The sequence below is a fragment of the Diceros bicornis genome, chromosome 17, assembly GCF_020826845.1.
Source record: "Diceros bicornis minor isolate mBicDic1 chromosome 17, mDicBic1.mat.cur, whole genome shotgun sequence".
Taxonomy (NCBI): Eukaryota; Metazoa; Chordata; class Mammalia; order Perissodactyla; family Rhinocerotidae; genus Diceros; species Diceros bicornis.
In genome coordinates this window covers 20,516,379-20,534,773 of record NC_080756.1, presented here as the reverse complement: position 1 = coordinate 20,534,773, position 18,395 = coordinate 20,516,379, and the positions used below count along the sequence as shown (strand labels likewise).

Sequence of the window (18,395 nt, the reverse complement as noted above, 5' to 3'; positions counted from 1 at the left end):
CCGCCCGGGGTCCCCTGCCCGCGCCTGCGGGCCGCGAGCTCGGGTGCTGCAGTCTGCGGCGCATGGCTGCCAGGGCCTGGGCGGGGGGCGGGCGCAGGGCCGGAAACAAGCCGGCAGGGGAATGGGTAAGGAGGCTTGCCTTAATTTGGACGAACCCTAAGACTTAAGAAATCCATACAGTTTTAAAGATGAAGCACCATGAAATGCAGAAACTTCTGGTCCGGATAGCTCAGCTGATAATTTTCATGTTGCCACAATTTGTCAGTGAGTTGTGCCTTTTTCTTTTCTCAGTTCCTTTAAAGGCAGTGCATTCTGTACTTACCTGACAATGTGGAGGACGTGAGGTTTAGAAAATGGAATAGTTTTATTTGGTTTACTGTAATGACTTGCTATTTGTTGGCAGCAAATAATATTTCAGTCAAAGAGTAGTACCTGAGCATTGAACATCGAATCTGTTAAAAGGGCAGAGTATTTGTAAACAGCATAGTTTGGCCTTGCTTTTTAAAATCCAATCTGACAATCTCTGCCTTTTAATTGGGGTGATCAAACCATTTACATTTAATGTGATTAATGATGTGGTTGAGTTTGCCTCTACCATCTTGCTATTTGTTTCTGTTGTTTACATTTTCCACCCCCAGGCTTCGCCTGGGTTCCCCTCTCTGCATTGCAGTGTAAAACCTCTTCAGACAGAAAGCTGGCGTAATCATAGGGCTCGCCTCATTTGTTCCCCTTCTCTCAGGCATCAATGTCTTGTACTGCTTGATGCACAATGTATAAAAACTGCTGTTCCTAGACAAATACTGTATGATTCCACTTATATAAAGTACTTAGAGTAGTCAAAATCATAGAGACAAAGTAAAATTGTGGTTGCAAGGGGCTGGGGGAGGGGAGAATGGGAAGTTAGTTTTTAATAGGTATATAGTTTCAGTTTTACAAGATGAAAAGAGTTATGGGGATGGATTGTGGTGATAGTTGCACAACATTATTAATATATTTAATACCACTCAACTGTACACTTAAAAATGGTTAAGATGCTAAATTTTATGTTATGTGTATTTTTATCATATTTTTAAAAAATGGAAAGAAAAGAAAGGCAGAGTAGGCCCCATTTTTAGACCTAAACCACCGACTTTGTGGAATAGCTCTAGGGGCTTTTAAAAAGGGAGATTTAAAGACACATTTCAAATTTGGTAGCTGAATTGAAGAAGAGATGATAGAAACTTGGGTAGGGAGGAAATTGTTTGACACTGAAGGCTATTAGGAAGTAGGAGTTCCTTGTGTAATTTAGAGTTTTGTAAAACTCTTTATATAATAATAACTGCTTTCTGCTATGTCATGATAGATCAGTTACAGCTTAGTGCTAAGAGGCCCAGATTATAGTGAATAGACTTTTTTTTTTTTCCTTTCGGGAGAATCTGGTCCAAGACCATAAACTACATTGTTAACCCTTAGAAATGCATTAGGTGGTTAGTTAGGGTTAAAATGTGGCTTTAAAATGGTCCTAGCAGAAACCTGTTGCTGTTACTGCACTATTCAAAATATCCTCCCAGTGATAGTGTATCAGTGTTACCTTATTCAGATTTGGTAAAGATGTCACCCATCATATCAGACAAATAACAAATTTAGACTGTTAATGTGTATGTGTAGTTTGTGAGAATATATATATAAGCTCCACTCGTATGAACCTGGAATGCAAACAAGGAGGTTCTTTATTTCTAATAAATATTTTTTGTAGTCCTGTTAAAAGGTTTTTGACTCAAAAACCAAATTTGCACACATTTCCCAAACTCGGTTATAGGAGAAAGGAATATATTTGAATGTTGTCTCACTTATTCTTAAAACGAGATGGAAAATAATTAGCTTGCCTTGACTGGAAGAATGAACGTTAGGGAGCCACCCAGCTGAACTCCATTTTGATGTCTGCTCTGGATGAAAGCCATTTGAAAGCAGGCACCTCCCTCTTCCTAGCTCTCTGCAGAACCATAGAGCTTTCACTGCAGAGATTTGCTCCTGTGGGTCTATATGTCTCCCCAGATACCTTCCTAAAACCATTAGCGTTGCTAGCCTTGTTATCTCTGAATTCCCCTGTTGTGAATGAGGAAGTACTTGAGGGTTTGTTTTTTTTTAGGTCCGTGATGATACCTTAGGTTTCAGAGAGTAATAGAGCCAAAAGGGACCTTTAAATATAATCTAGTCTGATATCTTTATGCCAGAAAAATATTGAATGATGCTAAATTAATTTATTTTGCTACCTCCCTAGTGCCTAAGAGGAAAGGCTTACATTTTTTTTCTTTTTTACCCATGCTAAACTTACATGAGTCTATTTGTTTACATTATATATGGATGTATACACTTTGTCTGTATTTAACAAATAATAATTATCTATTGCTAGAATATAAACCACTGTCTTCACATTTTAATTGATTATATAGGTCTTTCTTTTGTTGGACTGTTTCAGGGCCTCTAACTATTTGCTTTGAGTCTTTGATGTAGTGGAAAACCCTGTGTTGCTATTCGAGCCACTCTCATCTTTGCTACTTAATATCATGGCCATTTGCTACTGTTCTAAGCAATCAGTAACATTTTTGATAGTTCCATATTGTGGTTTAGACACAAAAGTTCACAAAATATTTTGTTCATTTGACCGTCTCAACACGGAAAGACAAAAATAACAAATAGCAACAATTTACCAAGCATCAACTATTTTCAAACATTTGGCCTTTTATTCTTATTTATTATAGTAGTATAAATTTATGTATGTCATTTTGTGTTCTGTTTTTCCAAAGAGAGATGGTATAAGGGAAAGAAAATGGGCTTTGATTTCAGATAGTATTGGATTCAGTTATAACTTTGTCAGTTAATAGTTGTATGACTTTAGAGCCTTAATTGTCTTTCTCCAGCTTCATTTATGAATGGGAATCAATATTAGCTTGGAATCCTCTTTTTCTCATACTGCTACATTCAATCCCATTTGTAAACTCTATCAGCTTTATCTTCAAAATATGCCCATCACTGGCCTTAGTAGGGAATCTGAAGAATGATCATATTTAAATTTTTTCCCCCCAAAGGCCCAATAGATAGTTGTATGTCATAGCTGCACATCCTTCTAGTTGCTGTATGTGGGACGTGGCCTCAACATGGCCGGAGAAGCAGTGCGTTGGTGCGCGCCCAGGATCCGAACCTGGGCTGCCAGCAGCAGAGCGTGCGCACTTGACCGCTAAGCCACAGGGCCGGCCCATTTTTTTTTTTCTTTTCTTTTTTTTGGTGAGGAAGATCAGCCCTGAGCTAACATCCATGCCGATCCTCCTCTTTTTGCTGAGGAAGACTGGCCCTGAGCTAACATCTATTGCCAATCCCCCTCCATTTTTTCCCCTTTTTCTCCCCAAAGCCCCAGTAGATAGTTGTATGTCATAGTTGCACATCCTTATAGTTGCTGTATGTGGGATGCCGCCTCAGCATGGCCGGACAAGTGGTGCGTCGGTGCGCGCCCGGGATCTGAACCCGGGCTGCCAGTAGTGGAGCGTGCGCACTTAACCGCTAAGCCACGGGGTGGCCCTGATCATATTTAAAGTAGAGAAAAGGAGCCTATAAAAGGAGTCTGAGAAGGAATGATCAGGGAGGGAGAACTGAGGGTCTCACAATCCAAGGAAAGACAGAGTTTCAAGAAGCAGAAGTGGTACAATGTCAAATGCTGCAGAGAGGTTAAGTAGTGTTAAGACTGGAAAGTGTCCATTGTATATAGATAACAATATGGCTTCTATTTTTATTTACTTATTGGACAAATATTTATTGAGACTCTACCATGGCAGGTACTCCTTTTAAGTGTTGATTAGATATAACAGTGAACAAAATACGTCCTTGCCCTCATGGAGTTTGTATTCTAGTGAAGGAGAAAGAAGATGAACATGTAGCAAAGAGATATGAAAAATAATGTCAGGTACTGAAAAGTATTATGAGGAAAAATAAAGTCTGGAAAACAGATTAAAGTTACAGAGGGGTGCTATTTTAGATAGATTGATCTGGGAAGGCCTCTCTGAGGAGGTAGTTATTTGAACAAAGACCTGAATGAGGGCCGGCCCCGTGGCTTAGCGGTTAAGTGCGCACATTCTGCTGCTGGCAGCCTGAGTTCGGATCCCAGGTGTGCACCGACGCACCGCTTCTCTGGCCATGCTGAGGCTGCATCCCACGTACAGCAGCTAGAAGGATGTGCAGCTATGACATACAACTATCTACTGGGGCTTTGGGGGGAAAAAAAAAAAAAAAAAGACCTGAATGAAGTGATAGAGTGGGCATTTCAAGCAGAGGGAACATCAAGTACAAAGGCTCAGAGGTCGAGGATGTATGTCTTTTTTAAGCAATATCAATAAAGTCAGTGGGACCAGAGCAGAGTAAGTGAGGGGGAGAGTGTTATGAAATGAGATCAGAGAAGTAGCCAGTGTCTAGATCATGAAAGGGTCTTTCTTATTAGCCGTGGAAAGACTGTGTTTTATTCTAAAAGTCATGGGAAGCCGTTACATAGTTTTGAGCAAAGATGTGACATATTCTATTTTAGATTTTAAAAGGATTGTTCTGGCTGCTGTGAGAATAAACCATAGGAGGTTAAGAGTGGAATAAGGAATATGAGTTGGAAGGGAATTGCAGTAATGCAGAGAGGAGGTGATAGTTGCTTGGAACATGGTGAACCAGTGGTGGAGGTGGTAAAAAGTGGTGGGTTTCTGGATATATTTTGAAGGTAGCATTGGATGTAGGGTGAGAAAGAAAGAGAAGAGTCAATTGTGACCCCAAGGTTTTTCGCTTGAGCAACACTGGGGGATACTGAAGGAGGAACAGATATAGGGAAATGGAGGGAATCAAAAATTCAGTTTTGGGGGCCGGCTCCATGGCATAGTGGTTAAGTGCGGGCGCTCCACTGCTGGCGGCCCGGGTTCGGATCCCGGGCGTGCACCGACGCACCGCTTGTCTGGCCATGCTGTGGCAGCGTCCCGCATAAAGTGGAGGAAGATAGGCACAGATGTTAGCTCAGGGCTGATCTTCCTCAGCAAAAAGAGGAGGATTGGCGTGGTTGTTAGCTCAGGGCTGATCTTCCTCACACACACACACAAAAATTCAGTTTTGGACGTGTTAAATTTGAGATGCAGTGTGAGACATCTAAGTAGAGATGATGATTAGGCAGTAAGCTAAAGTACAGAGAAGATGAATTGTGAGGATAAATTTAAATCCATAGAAACTAGATGAGATCACCTAGGAAGAAAGTGTAGATTAAAAGAGGTCCAAGGACTGAACCCTGGAGCATTTCAGCTTTTAAACATTAGGAAGAGGATCCTTCTTGAAAGTGAGAAGGACCAGCCAGTGGTGTAGGAAGAAAATCATGAAGAGTGTGGTGTTCTGGAAACCAAATGAAGAAAGTGTTTCAAGCAGGAGATAACTTTATCTGACAAAGATAACTTTGTCAGATTCTTCTGGGAGGCTAGCTAAGGTGAGGTCTGAGAACTGGCTATTAGATTTGGCAATATGGAGGTCCCTGGTGTCTTGGGCAAGAGTGCCTTCAGTGGAGCAGTGGGGATGAGTGAAGGCCTGACTGGGATGTGTTTAAGAGAGAATGCAAGGTGAGGAAGTGGAAAAAATGGGATTAAAAACCTCTTTTGAGGAATTTTGCTTTAAGAGAGTAAAGAGTGATAGCTGAAATGGCTGGATAGGGATGTTCAATAAAGGGAAGATTTTTTTTTTTTAAAGATGGGAGATATTTTAGAATGTTTGTTTGCTAATGAGAATAAACAAAAGGGTGGGGGAAATTGATGATGTGGGGAAAAGATGAGGTAACTTAAGGAGCAAAGTTTTAGAGCAGTGAACCGGGAAGGGGTCGAGTGTGCTATTGGAGGGATTTGCCTTGAAGAGGAGCATGATAGTTTATCTACTGACACATAGGAGGAAGCCATAGTATATGAATACGAATAAAAGTTGGCAGTTAGATTTGGTGTTGGGGACATATGGAATTTCTCTTCTGATTGCTTCTTTTCTCTCCCCCAACCCCAGTGAAATAAGAAAACAGGTAATTTCTCCTTATTCTCTCCCTGTTCCTTAATAACAACAGAACCCTGATTTTGTTGGGAGCAAGGTGCTGAGCTTCTGTTTGAACGACACTAGGGACGTCCATGTAACTAAGTTCTGGTGAGTTGTTAGCAGAAGTTGTTGGTGGGGCTTCTGAGAAACAGGATTGACTGAGCTGGTATATGTCTTTGGCCCTTCCTCTTTTTCTTGCCTAGAATGTGGACACGATGACTGTAGTTCTAGCAACGATCTTATGACAATAAAGCGATCCTAAGCTGTTGCTAAGGATGGAAGAACTAGAGTCTAGGTCCCTGATGACACTGTGGAGCTGCCACACAAGCCATGGATTGCCTACCTCTGGACTTCTCATTATGGGAAAAAAGAAAACAATTTGTTTAAGCCACACTGGTCTTTTCCCCTTTTTTGGGGGTATATATGTGTCTGTTATTTGCAGCTGGTTGTAATTCATAACTGATGTGGTGGTGGGACCTTGAGAAATTTTTCTTCAGATTTTTTTTCTTTTTCTTTTTTCAGTGAAATGGGGAGCACGGAGGTCATTGGCTAAATATGAGGATTGGGGAGGGAGAGTTGGAGATTCGGGGAAAGAAACTGTATGAAATAGTCATCTCTGAGAGTAGGAGAGTAAATTAGCTAGGGAAATGGAGTAGAATTTCCAGGTATTGTTGAAGGCATAGTAGGTTTTTCAGACATTTGTGTCATAAATATAGAATGAGGTCAGTCATCCTCGTTGTGTTTTTCTCTAGTCAGGTTCAGCTGCTCAGGTGAGTTATGAAATAGGTGAACATTTGGTGTAGTGTAAGCCCTGATAGTTGGGTTTTCTCTTTTTCAGTGCAAGTTCCTGACTTAAGTTTTCATTGCCAAGGCATCCATTTCAAAGAGGGCTATCTCAAATAAACACATTGCCAGCCACACGACTAGATCAAGAGCCAGGCTGCCGCGCCCCCCCCCCCCCCCCCGGAGTTTCCTTTGTTTTAGAGATCTTGGTTGATTTCAATAACTGACCATTTGGGCCGCTTTTTTTTCTCTTTCTGTGCTTTAAATTCCTGCTCTTATGTTTTAAATTCACCAATGAAGAGTGAGCCTCTGAAACTCGAGGCTCCCACTCTGTACCCCAATAAAAGCAGGACCCCAGGCCCCTGCACTCGCTCATTCTCTCTCTCTCTCTACCTTCAACCTTGTGGGGCCTGGGGTGTGCCTTGTACGCTCTAGGGGCTTGTAAGTAATAAACTCTTTTTTTCTTCAAAGGTTCCTAACGGTTATTGCTGAAGGGCATCTTGCAATTATAATAAGAACCAAAAGGGTCAGTCCAGTCTAACATTGGTTTGGAAAGTGGAGATGTCTGTGGGAAGCTCGCCAGACCCCAGGTGAGTGCCCCCATGCATTGCCATCGATGGTCTGAGACCACCAGAAAACAGTTGGAGTTATCCAGGATTGGTGTTTTGCTAAAACTCCTAGGTCACCATTGTGAAATAGAAGACAAAGTAGACTAGAGTCACTGTGAAGATAATTGAATATCTGAATTAAACTGAATATTTAATGGATTTTTTTTTTGTGAGGAGATCAGCCCTGTGCTAACATCTGCCAATCCTCCTCTTTTTTTTTTTCTTTGCTGAGGAAGACTGGCCCTGGGCTAACATCTGTGCCCATCTTCCTCCACTTTATATGGGACACCGGCACAGCATGGCTTGCCAAGCAGTGCGTCAGTGCGCACCCGGGATCCGAACCTGCGAACCCCGGGCCACCGCAGCGGAGCGCGCGCACTTAACCGCTTGCACCACCGGGCTGGCGCCTTAATGGATTTTTAAAAGCGTGTGATAAAAACAAGAGACTTGAAAGCAAAACTTAACCACATTTTTTGAATAGGTAAAAATTCCCATGGTTCAGAAATTGAAGGGATAAAAAGATATACATTGAGATGTTTTGCTCCCACCCTGTGATGGCTAATTTTATATGTCAACTTGACTGGGCCAAGGGCTGCTCAGATGGCTGGTTAAACATTAATTCTGGGTGTGTCTGTGAAGATGCTTCCTGAAGAGATTAGCATTTGAATTGGTAGACTGAGTAAAGCAGATGGCCCTCCCCAATGTGAGTGGGCATCATCCAAACTGTTGAGGGCCTGAATAGAACAGAAAAAGGCAGAGAAGGGTTGAATTCACTCTCTGCCTGACTCCTTGAGCTGTGACATCTCCTCCTGTCCTCCATGCTCCTGGTTCTCTGGCTTCAGATCCAGAGAGGAATCTACGCCATTAGCTCTTCAGCCTTTGAACGACTCCACTGGTTTTCCTGGATTTCCAGCTTGCAGATGGCAGATAATGGGACTTCTCAGCCTGTATAATCACGTGAACCAAATACCTTATAATACCTCTCTCTCTCTCTGTGTCTATCTATATATGTGTTCTGTTTCTCTGGAGAACTCTGACTAATATACACTCCTGTTCTCATTCATCCCATTCTTCCCCATTGCTCTCTATAGATAAGCATTTGTATTAGTTTGTTGTGAATTCTTTTGGTGTTCCTTTATGAAAATACAAATAAATATTGTTTGATTGATGTATTCTTATTTCACCGCTTTCTTACACACAAAAGGGTAGCATCCTATTCTACACACCTTACTTTTTTCACTTATCAGTATATTCTGGATATCTTAGAGAGTATCCTCATTATTTCATTTTTATTTTTCATTTACAGAGTATTCCATTGTTATAGATGTATGGTTTATTTAGTTAATATTTCAAAAGCAAGGCCTTTATTTGCAAGAACTAGGTTTTGTTAAGGCTTTGTGAGTTCCAAGGAGCCAGTATGGCAGGATTTTATATTTAAAGTTCATGCCAGGATCCATAGAATTGTGAAGAATGAATGATCGTGAAAAAAAAATTATCTCTCCAAAAAGAAGTGAGGATTCAACCAAGAGATAGGAAGTGGTGAATCTAAAGCACAGTGATTATGGTTTAGCTGCTTGTGGGTTCCTGAGACAGGATCCAGCATTCTCATATCTTACTCCCCTGGGCCTTTGCCCTGGCAATTGAAGTGAGGGTAGATTAGTTGGTTGAGGAGATATTCTAAGGAGAGAAATCTGTGTTTCACTTTCTAGGGTATAGCCTGGAGGACTGCAAGACTCTTAAGCCCAATGTCTAACATAGTACCTGGGCAGTAGAGTAGCCATGGCTAAGGGAGGTGCCTAGACAGATGAGACTAAAAGCAGCCTTACAAATTCCTTCCCCACACCCCATCATGATGGGCAAAGCAGCTGAGAGCTCCCAAGTATCTAATGGGATGTAGAAGTTCTGAGAAGGCTAGCAAACTTGAAAGAGACTTGGAATTGGAGAAAGAAGGACTCAGACTAGAGGCCAAGGCAGGAACCCTATGTCAATGCAAAATAACCAATAACCATTCTATAGATAAGAGAGAAAAGGTGAGTTTTACTTGAGCCAGGGTGAGGGTTATAACCCGGCAAGGCAGTTTCCACAAGAGAAGAAAGCGTTCTGGAGAAGTATGGTTTTCAGTATAGTGTTACACCTTTTTAGAACAAAGAACATACATTAAACATGCCCAGGATACATATTCATCAAAGTTTCAAAGAGGTATTCAGTTGCAAATTAGCAAGTCAACATGACCCTGATTTGAGAAAGGGACTAATACAGGCATTACTGATGGGGCATTATCAATACTGGTATAGGAGGAGAAGTATGCATTCTTATCTTAAGAGAGCACATTCTTTAATGGTTAAATCAGATGTTCAATGTATGTTTGATAGGTCTTAAGTCAGGCTTCTTTAGTTCAAGCTGAATCAGTTTTGACCTAGAAGTTACCCCATATACCTCAATATGTGAAAATCTCTTGTCGCCTATATATCAGCACAAGAAGTCTAAAGACAGGTGGGGTGAACTACAACTCAGCAGAGGCCAGCAAGGACAGAAGACAGTACAGGGATCAGATTCCCTTCCTCCAATTTGAAAATAATACCCAAGCCCCTCTAGGAACTTAGATCACCACCTTAGAAAGGATAAGAGAAGAAGGTGGGAGAGTTTAAGTCTTGATTTTGACTAATTATTTACTCAAATGAGACCATTTTAAACAAGATGTTGCTGATTTACCTTGAAGTAGTGTTTAAGTTTTCTGCCTTTGCTGGGGGTTTATGAGATGATGAATTTCAGTTATAGAGAAGGGAAATCTAAAGGAACAACAACAACAAAAAGTGGAATTAATAGTATTGATAGGCCTTTGGCAGACATGTGGGAGTATTTAGAAAATTTATATGAAAAGTCAAGCAAGGGCCGGCCCCGTGACTTAGCAGTTAAGTGCGTGCGCTCCGCTACTGGTGGCCCGGGTTCAGATCCCGGGCGCTCACCCACGCACCGCTTCTCCGGCCATGCTGAGGCTGCGTCCCACGTACAGCATCTAGAAGGATGTGCAACTATGACGTACAACTATCTACTGGGGCTTTGGGGGGAAAAAAAAAAAGGAGGAGGATTGGCAATAGATGTTAGCTCAGAGCTGGTCTTCCTCAGCAAAAAGAGGAGGATTAACATGGATGTTAGCTCAGGGCTGATCTTCCTCACGAAAAAAAAAAAAAAAAAAGAAAAGTCAAGCAAAAAATGAGGCAGTTATTAGGTTCAGGAAAAGTGAATGTTTATATAATAAAAGAGGCATGATTGCAGTGCACTATTTGCTTTAGCAATGAATAATACTTGAATAATCATAATAATATAAGCACTGGCTGATTTAAATTAAAACTATGTTGGGGAGATGGCCAGGAGGTGAAATATGAGGAGTGTAAGAGAATGAAGTTCTCAACTAATATGGTGAAAAGTAGATAATGTCTAAAATTAATAAATCAAGAAATAGCAACATAGGCATTTTATTTAGAATTAAGTAAGGCCAGCCCAGTGGAGTAGTGGTTTAGTTTGCACACTCTGCTTTGGCGGCCCGGGTTTTGCAGGTTTGGATCCCGAGTGTGGACCTATGCACTGCTTATCAAGCTATGCTGTGGCAGGCATCCCACATATAAAGTTGAGGAAGATGGGCACAGATGTTAGCCCAGGCCCAATGTTCCTCAGCAAAAAGAGGAGGATTGGCAACAGATGTTAGCTCAGGGCTAATCTTCCTCACCAAAAAAAAAAAAGAATTAAGTAGGTAAACAGCAGAGAAATTCAAATCAAAACCACAATGAGATATCACCTCACTCTTGTCAGAATGGCTATCATAAAAAGACAACAAATAACAAGTGTTGGCAAGGATGTGGAGAAAAGGGAACACTCACACGTTGTTGGTGGGAATCTGGAGAAAAGGGAACACTGATGCGTTGGTGGTGGGAATCTGGAGAAAAGGGAACACTGATGCGTTCGTGGTGGGAATCTGGAGAAAAGGGAACACTCATGCGTTGGTGGTGGGAATGTGAATTGGTGCAGCCATTGTGGAAAACAGTATGGAGATTTCTCAAAAAACTTAAAAATAGGACTACCATACGATCCAGCAATTCCGCTTCTGGGTATTTACCTGAAGAAAACAGAAACATTAATTTGAAAAGATATATGCACCCCTATATTCATTGCAGCATTATTTAAAAGGAGCCAAGATACGGAAGCAACCTAAGTGTCCATTGATAGATGAACGGATAAAGAAGATGTGATACACAGGTGCGTGCACACGCGCACACACACACACACAGAAGAATATTACTCAGCTATAAAAAAGAATGAAATCTTGTCATTTGTGATAACATGAATGGACTTAGAGGGTATTACGCTAAGTGAAATAAGTCAGATAGAGAAAGACAAATACAGTATGATTTCACTTATGTGTGGAATCTAAAAAACAAAACAAATGACCAAACAAAACAAAATAGAAACAGAAACTCATACATACAGAGAATAAACTGGTGGTTGCCAGAGGGGAAGGGGATGGGAGGTTGGGCGAAATAGGGGAAGGGGATTAAGAGATGCAAACTTCAGTTATAAAATAAATGTCAAAGGATGTACTGTACAGCATAGGGAATATAGTCAATAATATAGTAATAAATTTGTGTGGTAACAGATGGTTACTAGATTTATTCTGGTGATCATTTCATAATGTATATAAATGTTGAATCGCTATGTTGTACACCTGAAACTAATGTTGAATCACTATGTTGTACACCTGAAACTAACATAATATTGTATGTCAACTATACTTCAATTAAAAAAAAAAAAGAAGGCGGGGGCTGGCCCCGTGGCTTAGTGGTTAAGTGCATGTGCTCCGCTACTAGCAGCCCAGGTTCGGATCCCGGGCGCGCACCAATGCACTGTTTGTCAGACCATGCTGAGGCAGTGTCCCACATACAGCAACTAGAAGGATGTGCAACTGTGCCATACAACTATCTACTGGGGCTTTGGGGAGAAAAAGGGAAAAAAAAAAAAAGAAATAGGTAGATTCCAACGGAAATGGCTAGATGAATTGGGGGTAATTGCCTCTGGTGAGCAGGACTGGACTAGAAGAGGAATGATGTAGGAAAACTACTGTTTTAAAGTAATAATATTTTATTTTTGATTTTTATAAATTTTTTATTGAAATATAACGTATGTAACAACTTACATACAGAAAAGGGTACAACTCATAAATATACAGCTTGATAAATTAACCTAAAGTGAACACACCTGTATAAATTAGCACCTAGATCAAGAATATTTTATTTTTAAACTATATACATGTATTTTTTGATAAATATTTAAAGATTTTATTTATTTATTTATTTTCCCCCCAAAGCCCCAGTAGATAGTTGTATGTCATAGTTGCACAGCCTTCTAGTTGCTGTATGTGGGACGCGGCCCCAGCATGGCCGGAGAAGCGGTGCGTCTGTGCGCGCCCGGGATCCGAACCCGGGCCGCCAGCAGCGGAGCGCGCGCACTTAACCGCTAAGCCACGGGGCTGGCCCTGATAAATATTTAAAATTATTAATAATAGAGTTAAGATATCAGGAGAGATAAAATGCTTTTGATAATACTGCTTTTTTGTGTGTGAGGATGATCAGCCCTGAACTAACATCCATGCCAATCCTCCTCTTTTTGCTGAGGAAGACTGACCCTGAGCTAACGTTCGTGCCCATCTTCCTCCACTTTGTATGGGACGCTGCCACAGCATGGCCTGACAAGCGGTGCCTTGGTGCTCGCCCGGATCCGAACCCGGGCCGCCAGCAGGGGAGCACATGCACTTAACCGCTATGCCATGGGGCCAGCCCGATAATACTACTTTTTGAAAATACTACTGAGATATGGAGCAGTGCTATCTAGTATGGTAACCTGTAGCTACATGTGGCTTTTGAACACTTGAAATGTGACTAGTCTGACTGGGGAACTGGATATTTTATTTTTGTAAATTTTAATTAATTTAAATTTAAATAGTCACATGTAGTGTCTACTGTCTTGGACAGTGCACATCTAGAGACTTGAGTACTTAAAGTTTCTATACAGAGACGAAGAAAGGAAGGCTCAGTTTCCTCAGGTTAAACGAGAGCTGGTGACAAGGCACTTTGAAAGTAGCGAAAATAAATTACCAATAATAACTAAAGAGGATTAAGGAGAAAATTTTAAGTAGAGACTAACTATGATCTGAATTTATGTATATTCTATAGGAAAGGAGCACAGATTCAGAAAATATTTTAAAAATTGAGAAAGCAAATACTAATTCTTAGCAATTACAAAGGGAAATACTTGATAGGCTGATGTTTATTCTGTAAAAAGAAAATGGAAATCTCAATATTGAATGGTAAGATTTGAGGTAATTTAAAAAATCTTCTTGGGCTGGCCCGGTGGTGTAGCAGTTAAGTTCATGTGTTCCACTTCAGTGGCATGGGGTTCCTGGTTCTGATGCCGTGCACAGACCTACTCACCGCTCATCAAGCCACGCTGAGGCAGCATCCCACATGGAAAAACTAGAAGGACCTACAACTAGGATATATAACTATGTACTGGGGCTTTGTGGAGAAAAAAGAAAAAAAAAAAAAAAAAAAAAAAGGAAGATTGGCAACAGATGTTAGCTCAGGGCCAATCTTCCTCAAAAAATAAATAAATAAAAATAAAAATAAATAAAAACCTTCTTTCTGTTTTTCTGTATTTAACAAAGTTTCTTTAATCCAGAAGTATTACTTTTATGATTAGAGTTAATGTAAAAAAGGTCAATATAAAGTAAAATGGTGAATTAAGACTCATTTAAGAGATATAAATATTTATTTTTGCACTTTACCTACTTTGTAAAAAAAATAACAGCTTTATTGAGAAAATTCACATTCCATAAAATCCACCCCTTTAATGTATATAGTTCAGTGTTTTTTAGCATGTTCACAGAGTTGTCTGACCATCACCACTCTCTAATTTTAGAATATTTTTATCACCCCAAAAGAAACTTGGTATCCGTTAGCAGTCACTCCTCTGTGTGTCTGTGGCTTCACATGGCCTTCTTATAACAACACCAGTCTTTGGGTTTAGGACCCACCTTAATCCAGTAATACTACATCTGAACTAATTACATCTGCAAAGACTCTATTTCCCATTAAGGTCACATTCTGAGGTTGTGGGTGGACATGAATTTGGGGGGACACTATTCAACATGATACAGAGTCCAACTTCATTGCTTTGCATGTGGATATCCAGTTGTCCCAGCACTATTTTCAGAAAAGCATATTCTTTGGGGCACCTTGTTAACAGCCTGGCAAGGGTGAAAGTCTAGGCTCCCCACTCAGCTTTGCTGGCAGGGGTAGGGGTGGGCCACAAATTTTTCTGTGGTGTTTGGCTGGAGAAGAGCAGTTATTGTCTAAAAGTTTTCTGTTTTGCTTGACTGCCCCTTTCCTGCTCCTTTGGCTAGGGAGAGCAGGCTTTTGTTGTTGTTTTGACTGCACCCTTTGGCTGGCATTTCTGAGTCGTCAGCTTCTTCAGCTCCGAGAAAATCCAGGCAGAAAGAAAACCCAGGGAACTCACCACCATGTTGTTCCATGGACCCAAGGTCTCTGGCCAATCTGCATTCTCTCCGTCTTTCAGAGTCTTATGTTTGTTTTATATGTAATGTCCAGAGTTTTTTTTTTTTCCTTTTTTCTCCCCAAAGCCCCAGTACGTAGTTGTATGTCATAGTTATGTATTCTTCTAGTTGCTCTATGTGGGATGCCACGTCAGCATGGCTTGATGAGTGGTGCGTAGGTCTGTGCCCAGGATCTGAACAGGCGAACCCTGGGCCACTGAAACGGGGCACACGAACTTAACCGCTATGCCACCAGACCAGCCCCAGGAATCCATATATATACATGTATATGTGTGTGTGTATATATTTATATATATATATATATATATATTTTTTTTTTTTTTTGGTGAGGAAGATTAGTCCTGAGCTAACATCCATTGCCAATCTTCCTCTTTTTGCTGAGGAAGATTAGCCCTGAGCTAACATCTGTGCCAGTCTTCCTCTACTTTATATGGGAACGCCACCACAGCACCGCTTGATAAGCAGTGCGTATGTCCGCGCCCAGGATCCGAACCCGCGAACCCGGAGCTGCCAAAGCAGACGTGTGAACTTAACCACTACGCCAGTGGGCCAGCCCCCAGAGTTTTTAGTTGTACTCAGTGGGAGGAATTAGGAAAATACGTCTATTCTAGTTTTTGAACACATTGAATTTATAAATCAAACTTAGGTAGAATTTCTATCTTTGTAACTTAATACTTCCAAATCATGAATGTGATGTGTCTCAGTATATTAATCATAATATCTTCTTAGTATCTCTCAGTAAAATTTTAGACTTTTTCCCTTAGAAGTCTTGTTCTTTTTTTTTTTTTTTTTTGCTGAGGAAGATTTGCCATGAGCTGACATCTGCTGCCAATCTTCCTCTATTTTGCATGTGAGCCACCATCACAACGTGGCCACTGATAGATGAGTGGTGTAGGTCTGCCCCCAGGAACCAAACCCAGGCCACTGAAGCAGAGCACAACAAATTTAACCACTAGGCCACTGGGGCTTGCCCTTTCTTTTTTTTTTAGTGAGGAAGATTCACCCTGAGCTAACGTCTGTTGCGAATCTTCCTCCTTTTTTTTTTTCTTTTTGCTTGAGGAAGATTAGCCCCGAGCTAACATCCATACCAGTCTTCCTCTATTTCGTATGTGGGTCAGTGCCTCAGTGTGGCTGATGAGTAGGGTAGGCCCACACCTGGGGTCTGAACCTGCGAACCCAGGCTGCTGAAGCGGAGCATGCCAAACTTAACCACTACACCATGGGGCTGGCCCCCTTGTTCATTTTTTTGTTAGATTTAATCATAGGTACTTAATATTTTTTGATGTTATTTTAAACGTTATCTTTGAAAACTTTTCATTTTCTGTTTGTTGTGTGTATAGCAATATAATTGATTTTTATATATTGATTTTGTACCTAGCAACAACCTTGCTAAACTCTTAAATTCTAATAGTTTATATGTAATTTTTGGAGGGAATTTTTATATACATAACCATTCAGTAAGTTTTTTCTGACACCAAATACGTGGTGTTTTCCACATCAATTCTCTAATTCTCTGACATCAACTGAGTGTTCAACATTCAATTCAATTTTGACACTAACTATATGGAGTTAGTGCAGACGCCGCTGGTTAAGGGCTCAGTCTCACAAGACTGCCCCTACTTCAAGTGCCAGTTGCAAGGCTCAGTTTGACACCTGTACTTCTGACCCACTGGCTATAAATTCAGGGGTTCCTTTGACCCTCTCTCTCAGGTTCAAAAATTTGCTAGAAGGACTCATGGAACTCAGGAAAACACTTTACATCTCAGGAACAGCCATATGGAAGAGTTGCATAGGGCAAGGTATGGGGGGAGGCCTGGAACTGCCTTGTCCTTTCCTGCTGCACCACCCTCCTAGCACTTTGATGTGTTCACCAACTCAGAAGCTCTCCAAACCCTGTCATTTGGTTTTTATGGAGATTTTATTACATAGGTATGATTGCTTAGATCATTGTCCACTGGTGATTGAACTGTCTCCAGCCCTTCTCCCCTCCCTGGAGGTGGGGTGTGGGGTGGGGCTGAAAGTTCCAGCCTTCTAATCATAGCTTGGTCTTTCAGTGGACCAGCTGCCATTCTGAAGCTGTCTGCTCCCCACCCCCCCAATAATCTCATTAGTATACAAAAGACACTCTTCTTACTCAGGATATTCCAAGGATTTTAGGAGTTCTGTGCCGGGAACTGGAGACAAAGGTCAAATATTTATTTTTATTATACCACAACCATGTAATTTGCATTAACATTTATTCTTTTGCATTCCTTTTATTTGCTTTTCTTGATTTACTGGCTGGGACCTTCATTAAAGTGATGAAAGAAGTGGCGATAATGAGCATTCTTCCCTTGTTCCTGCTCTCAAAGGGAATGGTTTTAATGTTTCAACTTTAAGTATGATGTTTGCTGTAGTTTTTCATATAGATGTCTTTTATCAGATTAAGAAGATTTCCTTAGTTTGGTAAAAGTTTTATCGTGAATGAATGTTGGAGTTTAGCAAATGCTTTTTCTGCATCTTTTGAGATCCTCCTTTGATTTTTCTCTTTTACTGTATTAATGTGGCAAGTTATACTGATTTGTTTCCTAAAATTAAAATGACCTTCAATTGCTTTGATAAATCAAACAAGGTCATAATGTATCATGTTATAGAATATATTACTAGATTCAGTTTGCTAATATTTTCATGGCTATTTACGTCAATGTTTATGTGTGAAATTGGTCTGTAATTTTCCTTTCTTGTACTTTTTTTTTTCCTTTCAAATTTTGGTATAAGGGTTTGATAGATTCATAAAGGAATGCACCGTCTTCTATTCTCTGGAAGAGTTGGTATAATATTGAAATTATTTTTTCCTTGAAATTTGGTGGAAGTTGCTAGTGGAGCAATCTGAGCCTGCTGCTGGTGGTGTTAATGGGAAGATTTTTCTTTTTTTCTGCTCAGTTTCTTTTTTTTTGGTGAGGAAGCTTGGCCCTGAGCTAACATCTGCTGCCAATCTTCCTTTTTTTTTTTTGCTGAGGAATATTAGCTCTGAGTTAACATCTGTGCCCATCTTCCTCTATTTTGTATCTGGGATGCCGCCACAGCATGGCTTGATGAGCAGTGTGTCAGTCCACACCTGGGATTTGAACCTGCGAACCCTGGGCTGCTGAAGTGGAACGTACGAACTTAACCACTATGCCACTGGGCCAGCCCTTCTGATCAGTTTCTTTAGTGGTTGTATGATTGTTAAGATTCTTTATTTCTTTTTGAAGTCTTTTTCTGGGTTCATCTTTATTGACAAACCTATTGGAATTGAATTCTTTGTAATATCCTAGTTTATCTTTTTTTTGTGTGTATAA

At 40.7% G+C, this 18,395-nt stretch overlaps 1 long non-coding RNA gene across 2 annotated transcripts in view; it reads left to right on the top strand.

The window, feature by feature from the left end:
* Nucleotides 1–134: 134 nt before the first annotated feature.
* The window catches only part of LOC131416127 (uncharacterized), a 93,594-nt gene continuing 75,333 nt past the window's right edge, over nt 135–18,395 (top strand). For both annotated transcript variants that reach the window (XR_009222545.1, XR_009222544.1), the window contains exons 1-2: nt 135–264; nt 7,315–7,433. This is a non-coding gene — a long non-coding RNA (uncharacterized LOC131416127). The remainder of the gene's footprint in view (nt 265–7,314; nt 7,434–18,395) is intronic.